The sequence below is a fragment of the Saimiri boliviensis genome, chromosome 9 (assembly GCF_048565385.1).
Source record: "Saimiri boliviensis isolate mSaiBol1 chromosome 9, mSaiBol1.pri, whole genome shotgun sequence".
Classification (NCBI taxonomy): Eukaryota; Metazoa; Chordata; class Mammalia; order Primates; family Cebidae; genus Saimiri; species Saimiri boliviensis.
This window is the reverse complement of record NC_133457.1, coordinates 88,060,599-88,087,650: the sequence shown is the minus strand read 5'-3', so window position 1 is coordinate 88,087,650 and position 27,052 is coordinate 88,060,599. Positions and strand designations below refer to the sequence as shown.

General features: G+C 37.7%; 1 protein-coding gene across 2 annotated transcripts in view; it reads left to right on the top strand.

Moving 5' to 3' along the window:
• The window catches only part of PLCB1 (phospholipase C beta 1), a 724,287-nt gene that overhangs the window by 448,966 nt on the left and 248,269 nt on the right, over nt 1-27,052 (top strand). The window lies entirely within an intron of this gene.

Sequence of the window (27,052 nt, the reverse complement as noted above, 5' to 3'; positions counted from 1 at the left end):
GTTTGAAAGTATAGAGGATGAGCTGGTGGCATAAGCTATATAACAATGATATTTTTATTAAATTTGCAGGCCTAAAAATATCCTGTAAAAAGAGAAAGTACTTTTACCTACCATAAATGTTATTAGGTTTGTGTAATTGTGCCAAAATTCTGAGAGCAGAAATGATCTGCTGTCTTTGCTATTGTGTAAGACTAATGCCAGCACTATCAAGTAAAAAAAAAAAAAAAAAATTACAAGATCTCAAAAGGGAAGAGGATGTAGAATCTACTTAGCTTTGAGCAGTACCGCAGTACCAATGGAGAATTCTCCTAGGACTCATACTAAAGGAGTTGGGTTATTATTAATCAGTAGGAATTAAAACAATTAGCAGATCATGTACAGCTCCATTCTTAATGTAGCCTGCCTAGGGACCCTGTTAGGAGGGGTGTGGCCATTTGGTTCTTGCTTTCTTTTATGATAATATCATAATGTCCCAAGGTAGGGGGATTCCAACGATGGTATACACCCACTTATCCAAAAGGGGACATCTTGGCATTCCAAAGAGTGAAAGAAAAACAGGAAAGCAGATGTGCAAGCAAAGCCATTCCTCACTAAAGACGTTGTGAGTCCTTTGTTTTTTTTTTCTATTTTCTATTGTCAAGAATATTTATATTTTCTATTTTCTACTGTCAAGAATATCCATGCAAGGTTGCATGGGGGGGCGGAATATCACAGTTGCACATTTGTTGCCATTGGGTTCCAGCTTACAACCGTCTTGCCTGAGATTATAAATTTTTAAATTAATGCAGTATTCATGCAGAATTTGTTCATCCTGGAATTTGTGTATCTATCATAAGTAAATCCAAAGAGACAAGTAGCATATGAGGTAAGGAGTCCTGGGTTTGAACTTTTTCTAGTAGAGCAGCCATCGATTGTAGTTAGTAAACATTTCTGAATGTTCTACAGTACATAACTGTAAAATAGAATGATAGATGACTTACCAGGCCACTTCCAATTTTGAAATTGTAAGATTTCATTCAGTCTCTCCCAAACCCCACCAAAATAAACTTATGAAACCAAGTTTGTACCAGACGGATGTGTATTGAAACTGTCACTCTGATGTTGGGATAAATGGCCATAACTTTCAGTTACTGTAAAAAAACAAAAAAAAAGTTGAGAGTTATTGGAGGATATGACTTAATACATGGTTGTTGAATATATACTTTAAGGTTCTGCACTGGAAATTTCAGAGAAGTTCAAGTATATTTAAAACACAGTACCTGGTCTGAAGACACCTCCAGGGGAGGTGGGAAGAAGAAAAAAATAATTATCAAAATTATTTTGAAGAAGGGTAGAATAGCTCACCGTAGTAGTGATCTGTCTTTTCATCAAATGATACTTATAAATTGCTTTGGGTTTTTCTTCTAACTTTAAAAAAAAATTGTATATGCAACCGGGATTTATATTTCATTATATAGCCAATGTTAGGGACTAAACTGTGCTCACCCCATTTTCACTGTCAAAGCCCTAACCCCCAATGTGACTTTATTTGGAGATAGGGCCTTTAAACTAGTAATTAAGGTCAAATGAGGTCATAAGGGCAGGGCCCTAATCCAATAACACTGGTGTCTTTATAAGAGGAAGAATACCAGTCCTTCCTCTAAGAGGAAGAAACATCTGAGAAGCATGTGCACAGAAAAAAAGGCTGTGTGAGGACATAGCAAGAAAGCATATTGGCAGACCAAGGAGAGAGGCTGCAGGAGAAACCAAACCTGTAGACATCTTGATTTTCAACTTCCAGCCTCCAGAACTGAGAGAAAATACAATTCTGTTGTTTCAGCCACCGAGTGTGGTATTATGTTGTGGCAGTCCAAGCAAACTCATGTAGCTGACTTCAGGAACTTTCTTGTTTTCTGCACTGTTGCCTTTCTGATGTTTATAATTTTCCCTATTCCCTCTCCAATCCTGAAACTAGAACACAATCTTGGGAAAGGACACTTGTTCTCACCTATCCCCAGCACAAAAATCCTGAAACACGTGTCTGACAAGACAACCTACACTGGGTCGCTGTTTTGTGAGAGTGTCAGATGTCATAGTAGGTCAGCAAGTGGGAGAGACTGACTGCACTTCTAGAGTGCCCAGGACAGGCTCCGGGAGCAGGCGGCATTTCAGCAAGGTCAGGTTAACTTCCATTACTGTTTTGTCTTTGGGCTTAGTTATGTTCTTCTCTCATTTTATCAGGGTAGACGGAATGGATTAAGACATGAACATGTTTTGAAACTCATTCCTTCATTTGTTCAACCGGTAATTGAACACTGGGCACAGTTCTAAGTGACTGAGTTACATTGGTGACCAAAACAGACTCATATTCTACCTTTAGAATTTACACTTTAGTAAAGTCCTTGCCTTTGAAAAGTTCAGTATCTTGTGGGGTCCTTGTCTTAGTCTGTTCGGGATGCTATAACAAATTACCATAGATTGGGTGGCTTACAAACAACACAAATTTATTTCTCACAGTACTAGAGACTGGGAAGCCAAAGATCCAGATGCCAGCAGATCTGGGGTCTGATGAGAACCCACTTTCTGGTTTGTAAATAGACCAACTTCTTAGTGTGTCCTCACATGGTGGAAGGGTGAGGGCTGTCTCTGGGCTCTCATTTTATTTTTTTTGCAACAAGGTCTTGCTCTGTCACCGAGACTGGAATGCAGTGATAAAATCACAGCTCACTGCAGCCTCAACCTCCTGGGCTCAAGCAATCCTCCCACCTCAGCCTACCAAGAGGCTGGTGCTACAGATGGGGCCAGCATTCCAGGATAATATTATACGTTTTTTTTTTTGTTTTGTTTTGTTTTTTTTTTTGTAAAGATCGTTGTGTTGCCTAGGTTGTTCTCAAACTCTTGGCCTCAAGTGATCCTCTCACCTCAGCCTCCCAAAGTGCTGGGTTTACAGACATGAGCCACCACATTTGGCCCCTGTGGTCTCTTTTACAAGGGTATTAATCCCATTCATCAAGGCCCTGTGCTTATGACCCAATTAGCTCCCCAAAGCCCCACCTCCTAATATCATCACTTTGGTGGTTAGAATTTCAAAATATGAATTTCAGCTGGAGACATAAACATTCAGCTCATTGTAGTCCCACTTAAACTGATGGTTTCAATAATATAATAAATGTAGAGAAAAGGAAGCCTGAACATGGAATTTTGAAAGGGGCTGGTGGTAGCCTGGGAATGATGGAACTGAGACTTTGAAGAATTCCTGTTTTTTTGTTTGTTTGTTTGTTTTTGTCCAGAGAGTACCAAGGAAATCCCCAGCCCAATGTGCTTATCGCAAATTCTGAAGTAATACGTTGTGAATTAATTCTGCTTTATTGTCAACTCATTATATGAACGTAAATTAGAAATGTCAGTGGGTTAATTTTGGCTCCTTTTGTGGAAATAAACATATTATTTATACATTTAGTTTATTAGAATATAAAATTGGTTGCTCTTTGGTATTTTTTCTAGTGGCTATTTCTATTGCTGCTGTGACAAATTAGTACAAACTCAGTGACTTAAAACAACACACATTTATTATTTTACAGTTCTATAGGTCAGAAGCCTGACATAGAGGTTACTTGGCTAAGATCAAGGTGCCAGCAGGTGCGTTTCTTCCTGGAGGACCTGGGGGAAAATCTGTTTCCTCACCTTTTCCAGTTTCATAGACCCCTTCCTCCAACTTCAAAGCCAGCAATATTAGGCTGTGTCCTTCTCATACTGACATCTCTTTGGTTCCTTCTTCAAACTGATCTTGTTCCTTTTTATAGCTGCATAGTGTTCCATATTGCATAAGACCAGCTGACTAGCATTATTTAGTTTAATCTGCAGCCTTAATACTTACTACTCCCTTGCCATGTAGCCTACCAAATTCACAGGTTTCCATGCTTAAGACATGGACAACTTTGGGGAGCCATTATTCTGCCTACCACATGGGTTTATTTAATATATTCTAATCACCAGGGAGACAAAGTAGATAATAAGCATGAAAGAAGCCAAAAAAAGATCTGTCTGTCCTGTGACACTGAAGAACATAAAGAATCAAAGAGCTTTATTTTTCATCTAACTCATTTTGATAAAATCCCAATTTAGAAGGTAAGGTAAAGGAACACTGATTTCCTACAGTACAATTTAAATTCAGAGCTTGCCCAAGTAGAATGTTCAGCTGCGGGTACAGAGCGAAGGTGTTAGTAAAATGTATTCACACCCAGGGCACTTAAGAGACATTATTTTTTGAGACTTGCAATAGATACGCTTTTCACGATAGAGCCACATGAAAATTTCCACCTAAGAAGCATTTATTGTTAAGCACTTTTTTTTGCCTGTCTTTTCTTCAGATTGTACACCTTTCAGGGACAGATATCAGTATTATACATAGCTCTTTGTATATTCTAGGGGTAGGGGTGACTGAGAAACGTGTTTTCTTACATGTAACTTGCTAGCCATCCCATATATTACAGTAATAGTAACCACTATGGGTTGAATATCCCATATCTGAAATGCTTAGGACCAGAAGTGTTTTCAATTTCAAATGTTTTCAGGTTTTAAAATACTTGTGTATACATCATGAGATGTCTTGGGGGATGGAACCCAAGTCTAAACAAGAAATTCACTTATGTTAGATATGCACTTTATAAATATAGCCAGAAGGTAATTTTATATGATTTTAAATAGTTTTGTGCATGAAATAAAGGTTTTGTACATGAAATAAAGGTTTTGTACACTAAACAATCAGAAAGCAAATGTGTCACTACACTATCTCAAGCCCATGTGGCTCGTCTTTGGCCACCATCATCCCTAACTCTGAATTTATATGTTATTGGTAAGCAATCATTTTCTTACACTTATACCTAAGTACGAAGTAAAAACGACAAATCATTGATACAGTTAAAAAAAATAATGTGTTCAGGGTAACTAAGCAGCACAGTAGCATCACCAGATTACTTGTATTTTATCACTATTACCCATAGAGGTATCTGTAGGCCTTTTTGACATTTTCAATGATATCTTTACAGAGCAGAGAATAAGCAAAAAAAATGCACGTAGGTCTTCGCTTCATATGGGGCATCATAGAGAACCTGTTGTTGGCACACCTGGCCGGCATACATGTCATTTTATTAATTGTTCTGGGAATGCTTACATGAGGGAGTCTGGATAAGGCAGAAAATATATATTGTAGCTGAAGGGGCCTAAGAGGGTCTTTTTTTCCCTTGGAGAAGCCGAATAAACTGTGTGTTGTACACCTACATTTTGATGGTGACTCGTCACATGTGATCAGGAGCAGAATTTTCCACTGTGGCATCATGTCAGCACTCAGAAAGTTTCAGATTTTGGAGTTTTGGATTCAGGATGCTCAATTTGTATTTTTGTTTTTAAGCAAGCAGTTACACTGAGGGCCAAGACGATGTTAAATGCTCGCCATGTATTATCTTATTTAAACATAACAATGGTGCTTCAGGGAAGGCCCTGCAGTGGCCATTCTCAATGTTGGCTGCACATTAGAACCCACTGAGTGGCTTGTGAGACTCTGGAAACCCAGGCTGCACTCAGGCCAGTTGATCAGAATCTCTGAGGGTGGGATCCAGGCCCCTCAATTTTTAAAACTTCCAGGATATTCTAACATACAGCCAAGGTTGAGCCTAGATCTATCTGATCCCAAGCCCAGATATTTTTGCCTGCTGTGTAAGCAGTATTACCCAGGCCTTTCCCCATCTTTGGCCCAACTCTCTCACTCACAGACCCACCCCCAATATCTTACATGTACACTTTTATTTTAAGACCAAGAGTCTTGCTCTGTCACCCAGGCTGGAGTGCAGTGGCATGTCTCACTGCAGCCTCAACCTCCCAGGTTCAAATGATTCTTCTGCCTCATTCTGCCAAGTAGCTGAGACTACCTGCACGAGTCACCATGTCCAGCTAGTGTGTGTGTGTGTGTGTGTGTGTGTGTGTGTGTGTGTGAAGACAGGGTCTTCCTTTGTTGCCCAGTCTGGCCTTGAACTCCTGGCTTCAAGTAATCCTTCTGACTTAGTCTCTCAAAGTGCTGGGATTACAAATGTGAGCCACTGCACCCAGCCCCATGTAGACTTCTATTCCCAGTTAAATTTTTGCCCACAAAATGAAAATTATAAATTTTTGAAGTCCTTAGTATAATACCAATGATAATCTGACATTGTTTCTTAACAAAAATAAACTTTACTGTTATTGGCATTTTCCTTTTGTTTTTATTTGATTTTTTTTATGAGGGGAGGGAGGTGTCTTTATAAGTAACAGTGATAGTAATTTTGCGATGTTGATTTTGATAACTAAGAATGTATCATTTTATATACTAGGAATTTTCATGGACTTGGCATGCTTTGTGACATTTTTTCAGGGAAGATTCTATTATTAGGAGAAAACTGAGGCTTTCTCCAGAGGCACAGCCCTGACATTCAAGCCCAAATATATGTTATGTTATTTTATTTTATAGGCAGGGTCTTGCTCTGTCACCCAGGCTGGAATGCAGTGGTGCAATCTTAGCTCACTGCAGCCTCAACCTCCTGGGCTCAAGTGATCCTCCAGCCTCAGCCTCCTGAGTAGCTGGGAGTAGAGGTAGGCACCACCATTCCCAGTTAACTTATTTTTTTTTTATAGACAAGGTCTTGGTATATTGCCCACGCTGGTCTTGAACTCCCTGCCTCAAGCAATACCTCTGGCTTCAAGCAATCCTCTGCCTCAACCTCCCAAAGTGCTAGGATTACAGGCATGAACCATCATGCCTAGCCCAGATATATGTTATTTTAGAACATCAGTTTATAGCTTCTGCTTGACATTTTCTAAGCTTGACTGAAAATAAAACTGTCTTGAGAAACTTGTTGGTCTCCTGAAAATTCTGTCTGGAAACTCAATGTGGATTTTTGAGTTTGTTCTTTGGTGTTCCGGGGCTACTCCACCAAGCTACAGTATGTTACCTTCAGTCTTATCAGGGCTTCTCAAACATTCATGTGCATGCAAGGGATGTGGGGATCTTGTTAAAATGCAGAACCTGATTAAGTCGGTTAGGGACAGTCCTGAGATGCTGCATCCCTGCCTAGTTCCCAGGAGATGTGATGCTGCAGTCCACAAATGACATTTGGAGTAGCAACTTATTACCTGGAAACTAACAAGTTTTCGGAGAGCAAAGTTCTGAGAGCGCTGTTGATTTTCCAGGCATTGTAGTGTCTTTTTGCACATTGACTTGTAAAAACTCTTTAGTGTATCTTTGAGGAAGCCAAAAAAAAAAAAAAAAAGACTTTTAAGACAATGACATCAATATGAACACAGTGCTTTAAGTGCATTTTATAAATAGCACAGCAGATAAATTACTTTTAGAAATAAAACATTTAACCAAGTGTATCTTGTCTCCATTAGACATTAAGCACGTGTCTAATTCATTCTTTGAGTTCCTCACCCAAATTAGGTGTTTAAAAAGGCATTTCTTAAAGGAATAAATCATTTTACAAACCTTTGACTTGTTTTTAAAGTAGGACTTAAATTTTATATCCCATCTTCTAACACCTAGGTGCCTTTTTGAAGATGCATCTGTGAATTTTCATTCAAAAGTATCTATAGATTGCATAACATATGCATCTTAGGTATAATATAAAGACAGATTTTTTTAAAGGCAATTAATGTGTCTGTACAAAATATAAGGAAGAAAAGAAGACTTTTGAGAGGCTGAAACTAGCCTAAACATACCACTAAAGAAGTAGAGAGAAAACAGAGTGTTTTTAACATTTATTTAGTTCAGGAGTACATGCGCAGGTCTGTTACATAGGTAAACTTGTGTCATGGGGGTTTGTTGTACAAATGATTTCATCTCCCAGGTATTAAGCCTAGTACCCATTAGTTATTTTTCTTGATCCTCTTTCTCCTCCCACCCTCCACCCTGTGATAGGCCCCAGTGTGTATTGTTCTCTGTGTGTCTATGTGTTCTGTTATTTAGCTCCCACTTATAAGTAGAACATGTGAGCTGGTTTTTAAATTTATTTCCCAGACTTGTGATGCCCATTGTGAAAATGTATATTATAAGCTTAAAAATAATAATGGTAATAACGGAAATGTTAAAAGCTAACATTTCTTGAGCACTTCCTGTGTGCGAATTTGTACTGATCACTGACTGCCAAGCAGTGAGCCGCCGAAGGGTGCTGTCTGGGCCCTTGTGTAGATAAGGAAATGGAGAAGCTGAGTGACTGCCCCCGCTAGCATGGCTGGGATGTGGAAAGCAAGGACTCACCCAGGTTATTCATCCCTAAACTGGAATACCTCTGAGCAAGTTTTCTTTGCACTTGAGTAAAGCAGATAGATTAATATTTTCTAGAAAGCTACTAGACATTGATAGCCAAGTTTGCAATGTAAAATTTGTCTAAATCTGCTAATGTTTACTGGTACGATCTCCCCTTGTTTTGAGACAAGGCTTGTTCTGGAAGCGTTGCAGCTGTTTTCTTCCACAGCTCTGTCTATCAATCCCCTCCTCTTTCCCTCCCTTGCAGCACCAACACTTTTAGCATCATCATCCTTTTATCTCCTAGGTCTTGATGATGTCCATGTTTTAGTATATCTGATGTTCCTCCAGTGTCACTTAATGTATTTTCCATAGGGCACCGTCTTCCCTAGCCTCAGATAAGAATTAAAGTTCTCTTCATGAGGCTAATTTGAAAAGTTAAACCTGTAAGACAGAGTATAATTTCCCAATGCCCGTTAAGATGGATATTCTTTTTTTTTTTTTTTTTTGAGACGGAGTTTCGCTCTTGTTACCCAGGCTGGAGTGCAATGGCGCGATCTCGGCTCACTGCAACCTCCGCCTCCTGGGTTCAGGCAATTCTCCTGCCTCAGCCTCCTGTGTAGCTGGGATTACAGGCACGCACCACCATGCCCAGCTAATTTTTTGTATTTTTAGTAGAGACGGGGTTTCACTATGTTGACCGGGATGGTCTCGATCTCTTGACCTCGTGTTCCACCCGCCTCGGCCTCCCAAAGTGCTGGGATTACAGGCTTGAGCCACCGTGCCCGGCCTAAGATGGATATTCTAAATAAAGAGGAGGATGTGACACCAGCACCAAGGTTTTCTATAGTCAAAAGCAAGGTTGAGGGCCGGGCGCGGTGGCTCAAGCCTGTAATCCCAGCACTTTGGGAGGCCGAGGCGGGTGGATCATGAGGTCAAGAGATCGAGACCATCCTGGTCAACATGGTGAAACCCCGTCTCTACTAAAAATACAAGAAATTAGCTGGGCACGGTGGTGCGTGCCTGTAATACCAGCTACTCAGGAAGCTGAGGCAGGAGAATTGCCTGAGCCCAGGAGGCGGAGGTTGCGGTGAGCCGAGATCGCGCCATTGCACTCCAGCCTGGGTAACAAGAGCGAAACTCCGTCTCAAAAAAAAAAAAAAAAAAAAACAAGGTTGACTCTTGTTATTCCTAGAATACAGGCTTTTATAACAGACCTTAAACTGCCTTAATTTAAATCAGGCATATAAATACAAAATGGTATTTAAAGAGGTGTAGAGATATTAATTAAAATAGGCTTGCTGAAATGCCAGGGCTATCATCACTTCTGAAAATTGAATTAAGCCCTGAATGTCAATGGTGAATTAACATGAATAGACTTATCTATCCCTGTCCAAATGTATTTTATCCACAAACTGTGTAATACACGATGATTAACCAGAGGTTACGGATTCTAGTTGAAACCCAAACCAATTCTTCAGAATTCTAATTGAGGGATGCATTCAGGTCAAAGAATATTAACAGAAAAGCCTCTGTCATTTAAAGGGCAAGCAGAGCGAGTGTTTAAAAAAATGTTCAAAATTTCACTTAATTGTTCTCTTCTTGAGCTATTGTTCTTGATGATTTAGAAAACGTGTGTGCTGCAAGTTAACTGCTTTAATTACAGTGATGTCAAATATGTAGGCCTTTCTATCTAAAGGGAGTTTAATTTCTGTGGCTTATGAAAGAGAAACTGAAAGTATAGTTAAAAGTGGATATGTTAGTTGAGAAAGTTCCTGATCTTACAAAGCAATAAAATTTTCCTCTATGGATGTTTGAAGGAGAGCTGGTATTGAAAGGCATAGTGCAGTTGAAGCTCCTCTGTTAGAAGCCCAGCATTTTGCTTGTCTAGTTTTTTTGTCCTCAGGGTGGCTTACTTTTGAAAAGCCTCAGATATATAAAACTCATTGTTAAAGTATTACACGGTTTGTACAGCAGGATGATTTGCATTATATTAAGGACACCGAAACACAGAAAATGAAAGGTCTACTCTGTATGAAAACAGGACAAATGCTCTAGCAAAAATAAGTTCAATTTTCCCTCAAAGTTAGCGTACTTGTTATTTAAAGAAATGCAGAAAAGAAACACAAGGTTTTTTTTCTTTTCTTTTTCTCGCTGACTTTAACTCTCTCTGAATGGCACCTATAACTAAAAATACATTTCAGGGATCAAGTACCCCTCTTTTATATACGTCCCTCTAAATCTATGGCTAAGTCCAATGTTTAATGTTGTCAAAGTGGCTCCAGTCCAAAATCAGGCTAACATTTGCACTTTCCCTGAAGTGGAACTCCTAGATGCAATTCAAACAACCGTTCTGGTAATCTCAGGGTGTAGGTTTTACCATCACCAGCTGGCTCCAAATGGGCCACTGCTCTCTCTGCAAAGAGGTGGGAGCCTTCAACATAGAGGCCATGCTTGTCAATTCAGCTGTGTCTAAATTCACAGATGAATGTTTCTCTCAGTCCCTAGAGAAACACAGCAACATCGGCGTCCCTTGGAAACTTGTTAGAAATGCAACGTCTCAGGCCTTGCCTCACTGAATCAGCACCTCTGGAGTTGGACCCAGTGATGTGTGTTTTAACAAACCCTCCGGGTAATTCTGATGCACACCTAAGTTTGAGAACCACTTTTGTAAATTTGTGTTTGAATTTGACACTAACCAGTAATTCTACCATTTAACATTAACAGCTTTCAATTTTATGATCCTTCATGTTGAACAGGTCAAAGCGGGTGATTTCAATTGTTTAATGGGTACAGAATTTTATTTGGGGGTGTTAATAATATTTTGAAACTAGATATAGGTGGTGGTTGCACAACCTTGTGAATGTACTTAAGTGCCACTGGATTCTTCGCTTTAAACATGATTACTTTTGGCTGGGCATGGTGGCTCACACCTGTAATCCCAACACTTTGGGAGGCTGAGGCAGGTGGATCACATGAGGCCAGGAGTTCAAGATTAACCTGGCCAAGATTGCGAAACCGTCTTATTAAAAATACAAAAATTAGCTAGGCGTGGTGGCACGCACCTATAATCTTAGCTACTTGGCTGACTGAGGCATGAGAATCTCCTGAACCCGGGAAGCAGAGGTTGCAGAGAGCCAAGATCACACCACTGCACTCCAGCCTGAGTGACAGAGTGAAGTGCTGTCTCGCAAGAAAAAAAAAAAAAAAGGTTACTTTGATCTTGTATGTTACATAAATTTCATCTTGTTTAAAAATATATGTAACATAAATGAAACTCATTTGCTTTAGACATGCCTATCTAAAGAAACCTGCAGATTAAACAATTTCCAATTCTTAATCATTCTTATTTTGAGTACATCCTAACTCTTTTTTAAACATATGATATGGTGCATTCTAATTACACAATTAGTAAGGTTTCCCAAGTAAACATGTAAAACAGTGCATCTGTAAAGCTGTGATTTGAGTGCTTTTCATGGAAAGTTTCTCATTAGAATTTCTTGATGAGTCAAACAGTTTTCTACTACAAGCAAAATAAGGGAAAGTATTATTTGGTTGCCTATCATTGTTAGGGTGAAGACCATAAAAAAAGCAGAAAGAGTCAAAACCAGGCTTTTAAAATTAAATTTCAGGCAATATTTTATAGTACCTCCACCCTCATGTTGGGCAATTCAAGAGATCTATTCACATTGTATTGTATGAATAGAATTTTATTTCTTATGAAATGTAATGTAGAACATTTTATTTTATCATACGATCTAAGGATGCCTCCTGGAATTGTGCAACATAAAGGTTTTTTGTTTTGTTTTTTTTGTTGTTGTTTTGTTTTTTCGAGACAGAGTTTCGCTCTTGTTGCCCAGGCTAGAGAGCAATGGTGCGATCTCAGCTCACCGCAACCTCTGCCCACGAGATCAAGTGCTTCTCCTGCCTCAGCCTCCCGAGTTGCTGGGATTACAAGCATGGGCCACCGTGGCCAGCTAATTTTGTATTTTTATTATAGATGGGGTTTCTCCATGTTGGTCAGGCTGGTCTCAAACTCCAGCCACAGGTGATCTGCCTGCCTTGGCCTCCCAAAGTGCTGGGATTACAGGAGTGAGCCACCGTACCTGGCCAACACAAAGGTCTTGGGTGTTGTCCTTTCTGGGTGGAGGGTTTATTGGCTACTGAACACATTTTTTTTATATCACTGGGGATTTTTTAAAAAGTTATTCAATCAAAAAAAATCCTAATCCTGTGGAGTTTTATTAAATGTAAAAAAAATACGTAAATTAAGGCTTCAAGTAACATTTTATTTTACTATATAACCCTGTAACTCCCTACCGCCCCACACACCTATTATAGACATAATACATTACTATATAGAATACTGGAAAATATCATAAAATATATTTAAAAACAATTTCTCACACTCTCAGAACTGAGAAGTAAAATTTGTTGTATATTAAGAGAGTATATATGTATGTGTGAGCACATGTCACACATACATACAGTTAATAACATAACAGCATATTCCATTTTAAAACCTATTTTCCCCTTACCATATCAGATTTTTTTCTTAACAAGAAGTATTCCTCTGCAATATCAATACCATTATAAGGCTGTATAGTATTTTCACCTATGGACTTAGTTCACTTGATTAATTATGAGTTCCCCGTAATTGAACATACTTATTACTTCTAGTTTTCCTTTAAAATATACCATCCTTATACCTGTATATTGTGATTTTGCTGATTATTTTTCAAATATATTGATTTGTAATATCTCTATTTATACTAGAAACATCAACCTTTTTCTTTGTCAAATAGTTCTTCCACTATTTTGTCTTTTTGTTACTTTTGACTTTAGCACTTATTTTATGCTTGATGTTTTCTTTTTTAGAAAGAAAGTTCTCATTCTTTTTTGAAAAATAGACTCAGGGGTACAGGTGCAGATTTGTTACATGAATAAGTTTCATAATGCTGAGGTTTAGGCCTCTAGTGGACCCATCACCCAAAAAGTGAATAGCATATCCAATAAGTAATTTTTTGACATTCACTCTCCCCTCATCCTCCCCACTTTAGGAGTCCCCAGTGTATAATATTGTCGTCTTTTTGTCTATGTATACCCATGGTCTAGCTCTCATGAGAACATGGTATGTGATTTTCTGTTTCTGAGTTATTTCTTTCAGGATAATGGCTTCCAGCCTCATCCATTTTGCTACAAAAGACATGATTTCATTCTTTTCATGGCCACATAGTATTCCATAGTGCACATATACCAGATTTTCTTTGTTTAGTCATCCATTGATGGGCACTTGCATTGATTCCATGACTTTGCTATTGTAAACCTTTTATGTTCAGTGTTCTCTTTCATAGTGTTGCCTTCCTGTTCCCACATTATATACAAATTTTCCTATGGTTTCATTATCATGGTTTTGTTGTTAAAATTTAACTCTTTATTTGAACATCAGTGTGACCTGTGAGATGGTAAAAAGATCTAAGTTAATTTTTACAAATCGTTAAAACATGATTTTTTCATCATTTGTTAAATAACACAGTGCTTTCTACATGGACTTGCAAAATAAGTTTATCCAACAAGCGGCATAAACAGAGCAAGTTATTTAACCTCTCTGTGCCTTCATTTCCTCCTTTAAAAGAAGAAAGCCAGTAATAGCATCTCCCTTGAAAGGCTAATATAAAAAAATCCACAAAGTGCCTGACACAGAATAAACTTGATCAACATTATATTACTACCACTAGTATGATTGCAATTATTATTAGTGCCTGTCTTTTTAAGGATATTTACAATTATATTTATAAGTAAGATGGCCTATATTGTCTGTGCTTACATCAACTCTGTCAAGCTTTGAATGAGGGACTTGATGGTTTCATAAAATTAAAAAGTTCTATGCCTATTTTATTACTAAATGTAGAATTTATCCTTGTCATGATAGATTGACATAATTCCTCTCAAACCTTTATAAGCCCTGAACACTTCTTTAAGACAACACTTAGAAAAATATGTCAAGGTCTTTCTTAATTTTTGATCTATTATTAAAAATTTCCCTTCCTTTTGGATCAGTTTGGTAATTGCTATCATTATAGAATGAATTGTTGAGAAGCATGCCTAAAAGTAGACACCAAAAAGGAAATTCTGACAGTTTAGTCAGGAGATGGCTCCCAATTCTAAATCCATAGCTTTCTCTAATATCAAGCTTGATAAATAACAACATAGTATCTCCCATTTATAATGCCAAAACTGGGAGAATCCTCCTAAATTTCTTTCTTTCCCTTAACACCACTTACCATCCTCCCTCATCTCATTCCTCAGCCAGGCCTGTTGCCTTCATGTCCAAATTACATCCAATGCATCTACTTCTCTCCATCTCCATAGACCTCGCATTAGTCCAACCTCCATGAAATAGACTCAGTTGAAATAGCCTCTTAATTGACTTCCTGCCTCCAGTTTTGCACATGGAAGACAAAGTGATCTTCCAAAAATACAAATTAAATCATTTTACTCCCCTTCATTAAACCTAATAGATTTCTGCTGTGTTTCAAATAGAAATCTAAACTCCATCCCTCTAAGAGCCCTTGTGACTTGGCCTAGAATTTGTTCCTTGCCCCAGTCACCTCATCAAAGATCACTGTGCCCCTCTTTTTCTACGTTCCAGCCTCTTTTGACTCTGTGTTCCTAGAGTGAGTCAATTCGTTCCTACCCCAGGGTATCAGCACCTCCTGGAACTACACCAATGTCTGGAACTTCTCTTCTCCAGACTTTTGTGTAACCCCTTTCTCTTTTTTTTCTTATTTATTCATTTATTTATTTTTTTATTATTTAAGTTCTGGGGTACATATGCAGAACATGCAGATTTGTTACATAGGTATACATGAGCCATGGTGGTTTGCTGCATCCATCCCCCTGTCATCTACATTAGGCATTTCTCCTAATGCTAGTTCTCCCCAATCTCTCCAACTCCTGCTATCCCTCCCCTAGCCCCACCAACAGCTGACAGGCCCCTGTGTGTGATGTTCTCTTGTTATGTGTAGAGGACCATCTAATACATCACACTTTGGAGATGCTTTTTTTGTTCTAAATCACTATTCAAAACCACCTTCACAAGACGTAATAGCCTTAGAAATCAATGTTTTTGATAAAGGGCCTTTATTATTCAAGTATCCACTTTCCCTGCTGAATGCAAAAATGCACAGAAATCTTTGCTACTATCCATCTTCTAAAGAGATTTATCCAAAATGTGTCACCTCTCTTTGAGACCCTTTAGAAACTGTTCTTTGATGGACATACTTCATTTGGCTCTCCTGGAAGACATTTTGATAAGTATAAAATGACTTTAACACAGGAATCCAAGGGAAAAATATTGCAGGATTAAAAAACAATGACCTGAAATCCATGGAAGGGGAGAATATGTAACAAATCTACTTGACATCTTGCTCTGCAAGTTGCTTTTGCTGTATTTGAACTCCTATCCAGAATCAAACTGAAATCCGGGGCTTTGTGTTCTATGCCATTCCCTGGTACACAAAACTTTCCAATCAGATTTCTCTTTTGCAAGGAGGAATGCCCCAAGGGTTCCTTGGACTTCACATATCCAAAACCAAATTTATAATCATACCATCTACTCCTCCCCAACAGGGTCCTTCTCCAGGTCTCCCTGCCTCTCTTGACTACAACTCCTTTCTCTCAGTTACGAAGTTCAGAAACCAGGGGTTATAACTGACACCTCTATTTCTTCAACCCCCAAACTCAATCCAATCATCAAGTCAAGCTGATTTTGCCTCTTACATATCCCTCCAATTCTGTCCCCCACATTCTAGCAAGTGACATTCCATCCATCCCTCCTTTAAAGCCATTTGGTGGCTTCCCCTTGCTTGAGGGCTCAGAATGCCTTAACAAGAACAAACCTTACCTCCTTGTAGAGTCTGGCTCCCTACCTATCCAGCTTCATTTCACCCAACTTTCTCCACTAGCATTTAATTTTCTCATCTTTGCTGCTCTTCCTCGTACCATAAGACATCTGCATAACATGTTACTCCACTCCCAGAAGTGCTTCTTACTATCCCTCCTTCATCTAAGACTCTTCTACATCTTTCAAATTTCAACTCATCATATATTTGTTTAGGAAAGTCCTCTCTGATTTCATAATTATGTTAGACTCCACTACTAAACTCTCTTGCACACATTAATGAGGCCATTTTATTTAATGCCCATTTCCTTGCCGGAAGTAAGCACCACCAGGGTGTAAGCATCTGTTTTTGTTCACCAATGTAGCTCCATCAACTAGCACAATGCCAGATAAATAGTAGGTGCTCAATAAATATTTGTTCACTGGATGAATAAAGACGATGCGGCAGATGCTCTCAAGCACAAGGAAAATGTTGAATCCTCTACAAGAGTCTTGAAGCATTGGTTAACAGCAGAGCTTCTCTAAAGAAACAGATTCTCTCATGAGAAGAAAGCTGCCTAACTCATCATACTTTATAGTGAAATATCCTAATTACATTTCCGTTTGAGTAGGACTGTACTATATGTACTGCACTCAGTATTCCCCAAGAATAGTCTCTATCTGAGATACAGAACCCAGGAGGCTAGAACAGGCTACTGGACAGGACCATTCTTGGAGAATACTCAGAGTGGATTCTATTTACATTACTCAGAAAGGCCTAAGGAGAGAGATCTTGAAAGCATTCATGATGCAATCTCCTGCTGGGAAGAAGAAAGACAGATGGGAGCTAAAAATTGATGCCAATAAGAGACTTGGAGCAATGCTGTTCAAACTGAGGCCTTTCCCTGCTTCCCAAGAGCAAAGAGTCACCCTTCTACTAAGTTTTAAGGCTTATAGACCACTTCTAAATGCGACTCAGTGTGCTGGAAACAGCTTGTCCCACTTCATGATAGCCAATTGTTAAATGTTTCCTAAATTTGCTACAGATTGATACACACAGCCATTATGATAAATAATTTAAACTTACAGATAAATAAATTATATTAAAATGCAGGTAATGAGTACTCAAAACTCATCACTTTCTAATTATTTTATTAAATGTTATGATTAAGTATGATTTCGAGGCTACTTATACTCTTGTAGTTGTATGGTGAAATAGTGTGCTAGTGCTTATCTTTTTCCAATTCTGAGTTCAGTGAGGTCATCAGGGTGGCTTGAAATTGGCTATGTTGGGACTATTTACACCATGGAAAACAGCAAATGCTAGCATTTAGGGGTCTGGAGGCTTTTGTTGTTGTTGTTTGGGGTTTTTGGTTTTGGTATTTTTTTGTTTCAATTTGTTAAAAGCCTGTTGTTAAACATTTACCAGCATACCACAAAAGGGAACAAATTCATGGCCCAATGTAATCTGCCTTTTTGTACTAAATTGTTGAAATTACCTAGCAATACTAGGAAACCTTAGGTTAAAGTGAAATTGTAAATCAAGCTTCGAATTATCTAAACCACATTTCTTCTCAACTACATTTCACAAAAAGGTATTAGGTGGGACTTGTTCAAGAAATAAAAGAGTATATATATTATTTCAATCCCACACTGTATACTATTTTTTGAGTACCTAAGATAGTGTTTGGTATAAATTAACCATATAGAAAATATTTGAATAAATTAATTATAGAAGCCAAGAAGTGTAATAATTTAAGTTAATCCTTGACAATAGTATGGTTCGAATTCTTCTCAAAATGGCTGACATTATAATTCACTTCAAAATATTTTATGCATTAAATATCTTCTTAGGAAGAAGATACAAGAACACTTGACTTCTCAGTTTCCAAAGATTTTTAAAATCTGGGAAAACATTGGTGGGGGAGAAAAATGAGGCTTTAAAGAGGGGGAAGAAGAGAAAAAGGTGAAAAAGTAAATGAGGTTTAAGAACAAAAGAAAAATAATTGCCTAAAAATTAATCAGTGCAGGCCAACAAGTAAATGCAAAGAAGTGACTAATGTCCTGGGAATATCTACTGTTTCCGTAAATTTTTTTTAAATTAAAAGAGCTTTACACTCCTTAAATTTCCTTTCCATTCCCTATTTAGAATTGTACTGGCTGGGTGCAGTGGCTCACATCTGTAATCCCAACACCTTAGGAATGCAGAAGTGAGAGGATAGCTCAAAGCCCAGCAGTTTGAGACCTGCCTGTCCAACACAGCAAGACCCTGTTTTCTACAAAAAGGAAAAAAAAAACCCAACAAATTAAAATGGTACTGACAATTCTGGTGATAGCTTTTACAATCATATAACATAACTAACAATAGATACAATCACATAACTCTCAAGATTTTTTTTTCTTGTTGAAAGTTGAGGTCTTAGAGATGACAACTTTGGTCTTCATGTGTAATGTGTTTTGACAGATCAATAGTAAGGGATTTTAGAAAACATTTTCTTACTTTCACCTCAAAAGAAGCCCACACACACAAAGGCAATATTGAAGACAGGGCTTATTTAGATGTAAATAGTTATTCCTTATAAAAGTAGACATCAAACCTTGTCACGGCTTTGAATTGTTAAGATCTTTATATCCCTGTGTTTCTGAAGGTATAATACATTATTGATTTTTATGTATTATAGAATATGGTTAACCCATGTGTATCTAGAGTAACAGAAAAGAGATATAAATAAAACAAAGGAAATAAATCTCAAAATCAAGTAATATCCTATCTTGGAATATTTTTATAACTTTCAGCAAATACATATTCACATCTATATTTAGCTTTATAGATAAATTACCCATTTACTTCAGACTCCTTTAGTTACCTGCAAGTTGCCTAATTTTCAAAGCTAGTTAAATGAAGAACCAGAAACAGAAAAGTTCTAGAAATGACTTGTCCTTTAGCACTCTTTAAATTAAGCTTCCCTTGGAAAAGTGAATTAATGGAAAAACAAAATGAAAATGCAAATGTTTAGAATATAGGCAGTCAAATGTACACAAACCGTGAATGTATACTTAAATGTTCACACAAATGTATGTATTGATTGACAAATCTCAAAGTAAGTAAATGGATATACATAGAAATACTAAAATGTTCTGGTCTTTATAAGAGATTAAATTATTCAGTATATTTCCCCCATATTGTCTTTTATTTTCATTTGTAGAACTTTTCAGTGTCTGGTTCTTCCATCTAATGAGCATTGAAAATTACACAACTTATATTATCCAAGCTTCAACTTGGTTTCCCTTCAAGGTGGTTGATAATAGCAATGTCTGGTCACCTTACAGCAGTAGTGTGGTGACCAAACTCAAATCTGCAAACTCTGATGTATCACATGTACATAAAGAATTAATATATTTTTGTGGTGACTGATGTGATTGATTACTTATTTTAAGTATGCCACCAGCTATTAATGTTTATTCAAGTACTCACAGCTTGTTATGTGTGGCTCTGAGCTCTTAACATATAATGATTCATTTCTTCCCCATAATAACCTTTTTAAGGGGACACTACTATTATCCTCATCCCACAATTTGGAAAACTGAGGCACAGAATGATTAACAAAACTTTTCAAGGTCACATTGCTTCAAGTGGCAGAGCCAGAACTCAAAGCCAGACAGAATGCAGGCCATCTGGCAGGGCATGGTGGCTCACACCTATAATCCTAGCACTTTGAGAAGCCAAGGTAGACAGACCGCTTAAGGCCAGGTATTCCAGACCAGCCTGGCCAACACAGCTAAAAACTGTCTCTACTAAAAATACAAAAATTAGCCAGGTATGATGGTGCATGCCTGTGGTTCCAGTTATTCCAGGGCTGAGGCCTAAGAAATGAGTGATCCCACGAGTTAGAGGCTGTAGTGAACCCAGATTGCACCATTGCACTCCAATCTGGGTGACAGAGCAACTCTGTCTACTGCCCCAGCGACAAAAAAAAAAAAAAAAAAATAGAATACATTTTGTCTGCTGTTTCCCTCCATGTGTCAAAAGCCTGTAGCATAGATGGTGGATTTTCTGAACAAACAGAGCATTGTGTTTGTTGTTATTAATAAATTATCCTCGCCAGGCGCGGTGGCTCAAGCGTGTAATCCCAGCACTTTGGGAGGCCGAGGCGGGTGGATCACGAGGTCGAGAGATCGAGACCATCCTGGTCAACATGGTGAAACCGCATCTCTACTAAAAATACAAAAAATTAGCTGGGCATGGTGGCACGTGCCTGTAATCCCAGCTACTCAGGAGGCTGAGGCAGGAGAATTGCCTGAACCCAGAAGGTGGAGGTTGCGGTGAGCCGAGATCGCACCATTGCACTCCAGCCTGGGCAACAAGAGTGAAACTCCATCTCAAAAAATAAAAATAAAAATAAAAATAAAAAAATAAATTATCCTCCTTTTTTGATTTTAAATTATGTTCTGAGGTTCTAGAAGCCCCTTTGGCCCATCTAGCTATAGCAAAGTACAATGGAAGGAAGCAGATATCATTATAAAATAGGAAAAATTAAACCTCACCAGAAAGAACTCACCAACTAGGCAGGTGCTGCAAACTCACTGTAGAGGTATCTGTGCATTCTATTAACAAACAGGCATCGTTATGATACCTAGAAGCATTGACCTTGGATGAAAGTTGAAGGGGAATATCATGCTTTTCATGCTTTGTTGGGGGTTTAAACAGAAAGGCATATAGGATCCTAATTGTCTGCTTTGCACATACTGTTACCCCTCAGGGCATGTGGATTTTTATACATTGCAGTGTTAAGGGCTGTGCATACAAATTTTACTGGCAGACAGGTGGTAGCATATGTCAAAAAAGACTGGGGGGATAGTTTAAAACATGGCTGACAAGCTGTCTATACTTTAGAATTTTTAAGTTTGACAAATACTGACTCGATGAGGAGGAAAAAGCTAACTACTTTTTCCATTGACCCGTTTTCAAATTGCTATATATTTCATGCACTTTGATTTTCAGCAAGGATGATTGTACAAATAATGATTAAACTTGACCATTTAGCTTCCACTTTTTCCTAGGAAGGCAGGCACTTCCATGAGACCATCTTTCTTTCCTATTTTGACTTTTCATATGGATAATTTTATATTTTTAACAAACTGCCTAAAATATCACTAAATGATGTAACTTGGATGATTGTTACTTATTAAGTTTTATTCTGCCAATTGAATTAGTTGCACTATTTTATATGAACTGCATCAAATTGGATATACTTTGTAACACAGTATGATATGGAGAGGGCTTAGAGTTTACCATCAGGTATACTTGGATTCAAACCTCCCTTTACACCATTTGATAAAACTGAGCAAATTACTTCATCTTTCAGCACCTCATGTGAAATTGGAATAACAATAACTCTGTGTTAGTCTGCAGATTAAATAGGGGGAAGAAGATACAGAACAGCTAGGGTGGTGGTTGACAGAGTCACTAATTAGAACTTGTTGTTATATGTACTATTTTTATAGAGAACTGAACAGAGTTAAGAGTCTAGTAGCCTATCTAATGAAATTCTTTCAATTGTCAATCCCATCGAATACATGAAGATTAATCAATATCAGGATAACATTTCCTTGTTTCTTATAATCACTGCTTTAATGTTGTCACAGGTGTATTCAGTCCCTCAGATTGAATACAGGTGTATTCAATCCACTCAGAGGCTCAGAAGTTTGAGCCTCAGTTACCCAAAATGGTAAACTGCTAATTAACACAGCCTTCGTAGACTGTCTTCCCTCCTTGTCTTACTTCCCTATGCCTCACTGTGTTTTTTGCAGTCATCTCCAAAATAAATTACTTGTCCCCAGATCTTTGACTTGGGTTGGCTTCTGGGGCATCCGGACAAAGATCCTATCTGCCGAGGATGTGTATTGCAACCTGGGAAACTATTAGGTTGGTGCAAAAGTAATTGCGGTTTTGCCATTACTTTTGCACCAACCTATTAGCTCAGGCAATGCAACTTTTTGAAATAGGTAATAGCAACGTTTTCCCAGCTCTGAAGTTGTCCTTCTTTTAAACATATCCACATTCTAGGCTAATTTACTTGGTCCAAGGACTGGGAGTACTTTATTTCAGTATTTTTTTCTGCTGCTTCTATGGTCAGCCTGCTTGAACGCTCTCCAGCAGCCCCTTTCTTATCTTTCCTTCCTTCCTGGCCCTTGAAACTGCATGATACCAGACCTGGGCTTGTTCCTAGAGATGAGGAAAACCTAGGGTGCTATTTAGGGATGCTCCTTTAACTTTATTTATCTCTTCTCAGTGATCACTTCCAAGCACAACCAAACTTTTAGCTCCATGGGAACTCTGGGGAACTTTAAGCTTTCCTGTTTGTGAACCTGGAGAATATTTTTCTCGATGATCCCCTTCATGTTTCTTCTATTTTTTTTTTCTTTTAGATTTGAATAGTGTGTTCACTTTAGCTCAATCAATTCAAGCCTGACAGCTTCAAACTACTTTATTTTGGGTGAAGATGCATGGCTAAGCTAACTACATTTTTCTTCTTCATCAACAGATTTCTATACTTATACAGTGACTTTACAAATTCATCATTATTCCATCCCAAAACAAATATGAATGCCCTTGTTATGGTAATACCACTGCAGGATATGAAAGGGCAGTCCTCGACTAGCTCTTTTTTTTTTTTTTTTCTAGTGTGTATCCATAGCTGCTTTTCTTTGCCATAGTCAATCTGTTCCCCTTCCACTACCTCTAGTTAAAGAAATAGCTGAAAAAAGACTTTCCATCTGTTACTTGCAGAAAAAAAAAATATTTAAACAAGTAACATCCTCCACATCTTTTGCTCTAGAAGAACATTCACAGCACCATATTTCAAAGTCATCGTCAATGCAAGTGGATAGGCATCTTCTCTATAAAGGCTAACTGGCTATGTGAGCTGCCTAAGACACTGGTACACCCTGGTGAATAGAGTGATATCCTTCATCACACTCGTATATAAAAGAAAGAAGCATTGGACATGAGAGGTATAAGGATAAGCATTGAGTCAAAGGGAATTTGTTAGTCTGTGTTTTATTTTTTGAGATGCAAATGTTGAATTCAAGGGCCTGATGGAAAACCAGCCTGGACGTAAATTTGTATCTTTCCTCTACAATGAAATTGAATAAAGCATAGCAAGTTGGCTCTGCCTTCAAAAATCAGGTAGCGTTATCATTATGAAGGCGAATCATATAAATCTCACTTAAGTATGAGGATTCCATTTCTTTCATTTCCAGCTGTTGTAATGAGTCCTACTGGATTATTATATGCCTGATGATTGATAGGAATGGATTTGAGTTACATCCATATAACTGTAATTCAGATTGAGAATATTGCATTAAGTGCAGGGAATCAAATTAACTTATACAAATCATTGGATAAGACTAAAATCTAATAAGGATACATTTCATGAGGCTGAAAAAAATGAATAAGGTATATTTTCTGAACCAAAGATGTTTCTGGTATCAAAAATGAAATCTAAAGGTCTTGAAAAGATGTCTTACTTTGTAAATATTTGGCATGCAAATAAAATAACCTTTTTTAAAAAGTGATATTAAAAAGTAAGGGTTCAAACTGGCATTTAATTCTTTTTTTAAATCGTCTATTAGCTTACATTTATTCCTTCCATTAATTTCTAATATTTTAAATGATATAATACAGCAACACATGCTGTAATGGAGTCCTTGCTTCTTAGATGTAGAACAGTCTTTACTTTCTTCTGTAGCCAATTACCTAAAAATGGGAATCATCAGCATGAGCTTTAACAAGAGCAAGACTCAACTTTCTTTGCAACAGACATGAAATAATTTAATCACAAATCCTGATGATTGAGAGAAAATGAATTTACTTAGACAGTCTCTCTTTGGTAGCACTTATGGGAACAGAAATGATCTAGATTTGACTTTAAAAGTGGAATTCAATTGTAGCTCCCAGGATTCTGAGTTGGTCTGGTTAGTTCCAGCTGTGGAAATACATGTAGGATATTCTCTGCAGAAAGGAAGCCTTGAGTGACAGCTTAGCAAAACATATGAAATTCCAAGTTCACCTCACCTCTTACTTTTCTCTGAGCTGTGTTCTTTAGTTTTCTCCAGCAGAGACATTGAACAGTTTTAGAGTTATGGAGATAGGGTGTTTTCTTTGTAAAATGTTTAACAAAGTTATATCAATTGCAAGGATGGAAAAATGTGTTTGAGTCTGGTAGTAACTCAGGTAGGTAAATCCTTTTCTGGAAACTTCCTAGGAAGTTGAGTCTATGAGAAATACTCAGACATAAAACTCCTTGGTAGAATAGGTTTGGGATGAGATGGTTTGCATGCCAATTGTCTATCAGTTTTTGTTATTGTTGCTATTTTGATTTTGTTTGTTTTTGAAACGCAGCCACACATTTCCGAAGAACTGAGAATGTCACACTCTAGAAACAACCACTTTTTAGACATCTGCTTTCATCAAATTCCTTCTACCTACAAAGTCCTCTAAAAACTTGGTGCATTTGTAGTTTGTCCTTCCAGACAATCCCCTCTTTGTGTCTTCCCTGAAAGTCTGAAAACAACTGAGGACAACTTGAAGGTTCAGGTGTCTTTCTGAGGCTACCCCTTGCATGTCAATATGCTCAACAATGAGTTTTACTCAAAAATAGACAAGTTATTGAGTACAGGTTAAATAAAAAGCAAACTTGTTTCTTAAAGGAGAAATAGAACATAATCAAATTTGGAGTTGATAAAAATGAAATAAATGAAGAAAAGATACAAGTTTAAAGATAAAATGATCAATGGTGGAAAAGAAAGTAAAACATGGTTTAAATTAATGTGCTCCATCACTGAAAAAGGACATTAATAAGAAACTTGGCTTGTTACGTACTTTAAATTCTCTGTTTACATTCAAAACTATATGATTTTAAAATATTGTGGTTTCTTCTGAGTAAATTTTCCTCAACTCTAACTGTTCCTTCAGTTCATATACAATAGCCTTTAAAAATTTTTTTCCAATTGTCAACTATCCCAGACGTAGAATAGTGCAATGAGTCCTCAAATACTCACCCCTCAGATTCAAACAGCATCATCATTTTACCTGCCTGTTTCATCCACCCAATCCCAAACATCACCTTTAAATGCTTGATTATAAATTTCTAATTATATAAAGGCCAATAGTCTTTTAAAAGATATAAAACACCTGTAATCCTAGCACTTTGGAAGGCTGAGGCTGGTGCATTAGCTGAGAGCAGTCTGGCCAACATGGTGAAACACCATCTCTACTAATAATACAAAAATTAGCCAGACATGGTGACACCTGCCTGTAGTTTCACCTACATGGGAGGCTCAGGCAGGAGAATTGCTTGAACCTGGGAGGTGGAGGTTGCAGTGAGCCGAGATCACACCACTGCACAGCAGCCTGAGCAACAGAGCAAGATTCCATCAAAAAATAATATTTTTATATATATGCGCAACAATTACCAGGAAAACTTTTCAAAGATTCCAGAAAGAGTTGATCATGTTTCTCATAAATTCTTAGTGGGAATTTCAGAAGCACTTTTCCAGAATTGTTTTCTACTCTGAGCACCTACTCTGGGTGATCTTTACCTGCCCTGAGTTCCTATGTCTTAAGGATGATTCAAGAGAATCCCTGCCCCCACATATGGTGTCCGCAATTCTGACAGGTGGTGATCTTTAACCAATTATATATTTATCAAGTTTTGAGCAAACATGTTTTGAATGGACATGAGAATTAGGCGATAAAATAGTGTAGACTGAACAAAAAATTCTTGGGGGAGAAAAAAGCCAGAGGATTATTTGTGCAGCTATCACTGGAAGGAAAGAAAGAGTCCAATATATAGATCCAATTTATTTCCAAATATTTTCCCACTGAAGATTGTTGAGGTAAATGTGCTGATGGACTCTATAATCACTGATTTAAAACTTGTGCTTTATAATTACAAGTTTCAGATGATTTCTGAGAATGCTTTTTCTCTTCTGAGTATACCAAAAAGAACCCCACAAAATTACAGGTACTGATATGTTTTCTCTTTGAACCTTGTCCCAGTGGTGTTCAAAAACTTCAGTGCAATTAATCAATTCATAAAACACCTTGTTATCAATGTTTAATTAGCCTTCACAAAACATTCATTCTTCCTGAACATTCTCCTTTAATCTTTCATTAATGGTAGAGTGCTATGTTTCCCTTTTTGCTATTATTGTTTATTTAATAAAACTTTTGATATAGACCTCTCCTTTTCTGGGTCATGCAAATGGATGCTTTTGTGGTAGCATTTGATCTTTCTAGGAGACTTGATGTGCTTGATAAGCTTGATAAGCTTGTTACTGAAAGTGCGGTTTCAGTTATATTAGGCAGAACTTTGAAACGGGATTTTCTTCATAACTTTCCTGAAAATGTGACTCTTCAGGCAGCCAAACAGAGAAAGTTTTATTAACTAAAGAGAGAATTTCTGGTACCAAGTAAAGCAGCTCAGCTGGAAAGGTTTTGTTTGTTTTCTTTCGTGTGTGTGTGTGTGTGTGTGTGTGTGTGTGTGTTTTAACATCTGCTATTTCTTCCTAAGGATGATGTATATTAAAACCTCCAAAAAGAGGTCAGAATAACCAGTCTAAGTAAGTAATCAGGCCCTGTTGGCCCAGTATTTAGCTAAATAAATAAGAATGTAAGTGTATTCCTGGCTCAGAAGCTAGCCAGCAAATTTGCTAAGTGATTGATTTGATGCTAATTTTCTGCATGGACTTCTCATTTCCGTCAGGGCCTGTCCTATGGGAGGAAATCAATTCAGCCAAACTGACTGAGCCCTATTTTAGGTTTTACCTTGAACTTTGAATGTTTGGAACACTCCCTTTCCCAGCAGGACTGTATATCCAAAGGACTTCCACTTATGATGACCCCTAAGAATGCA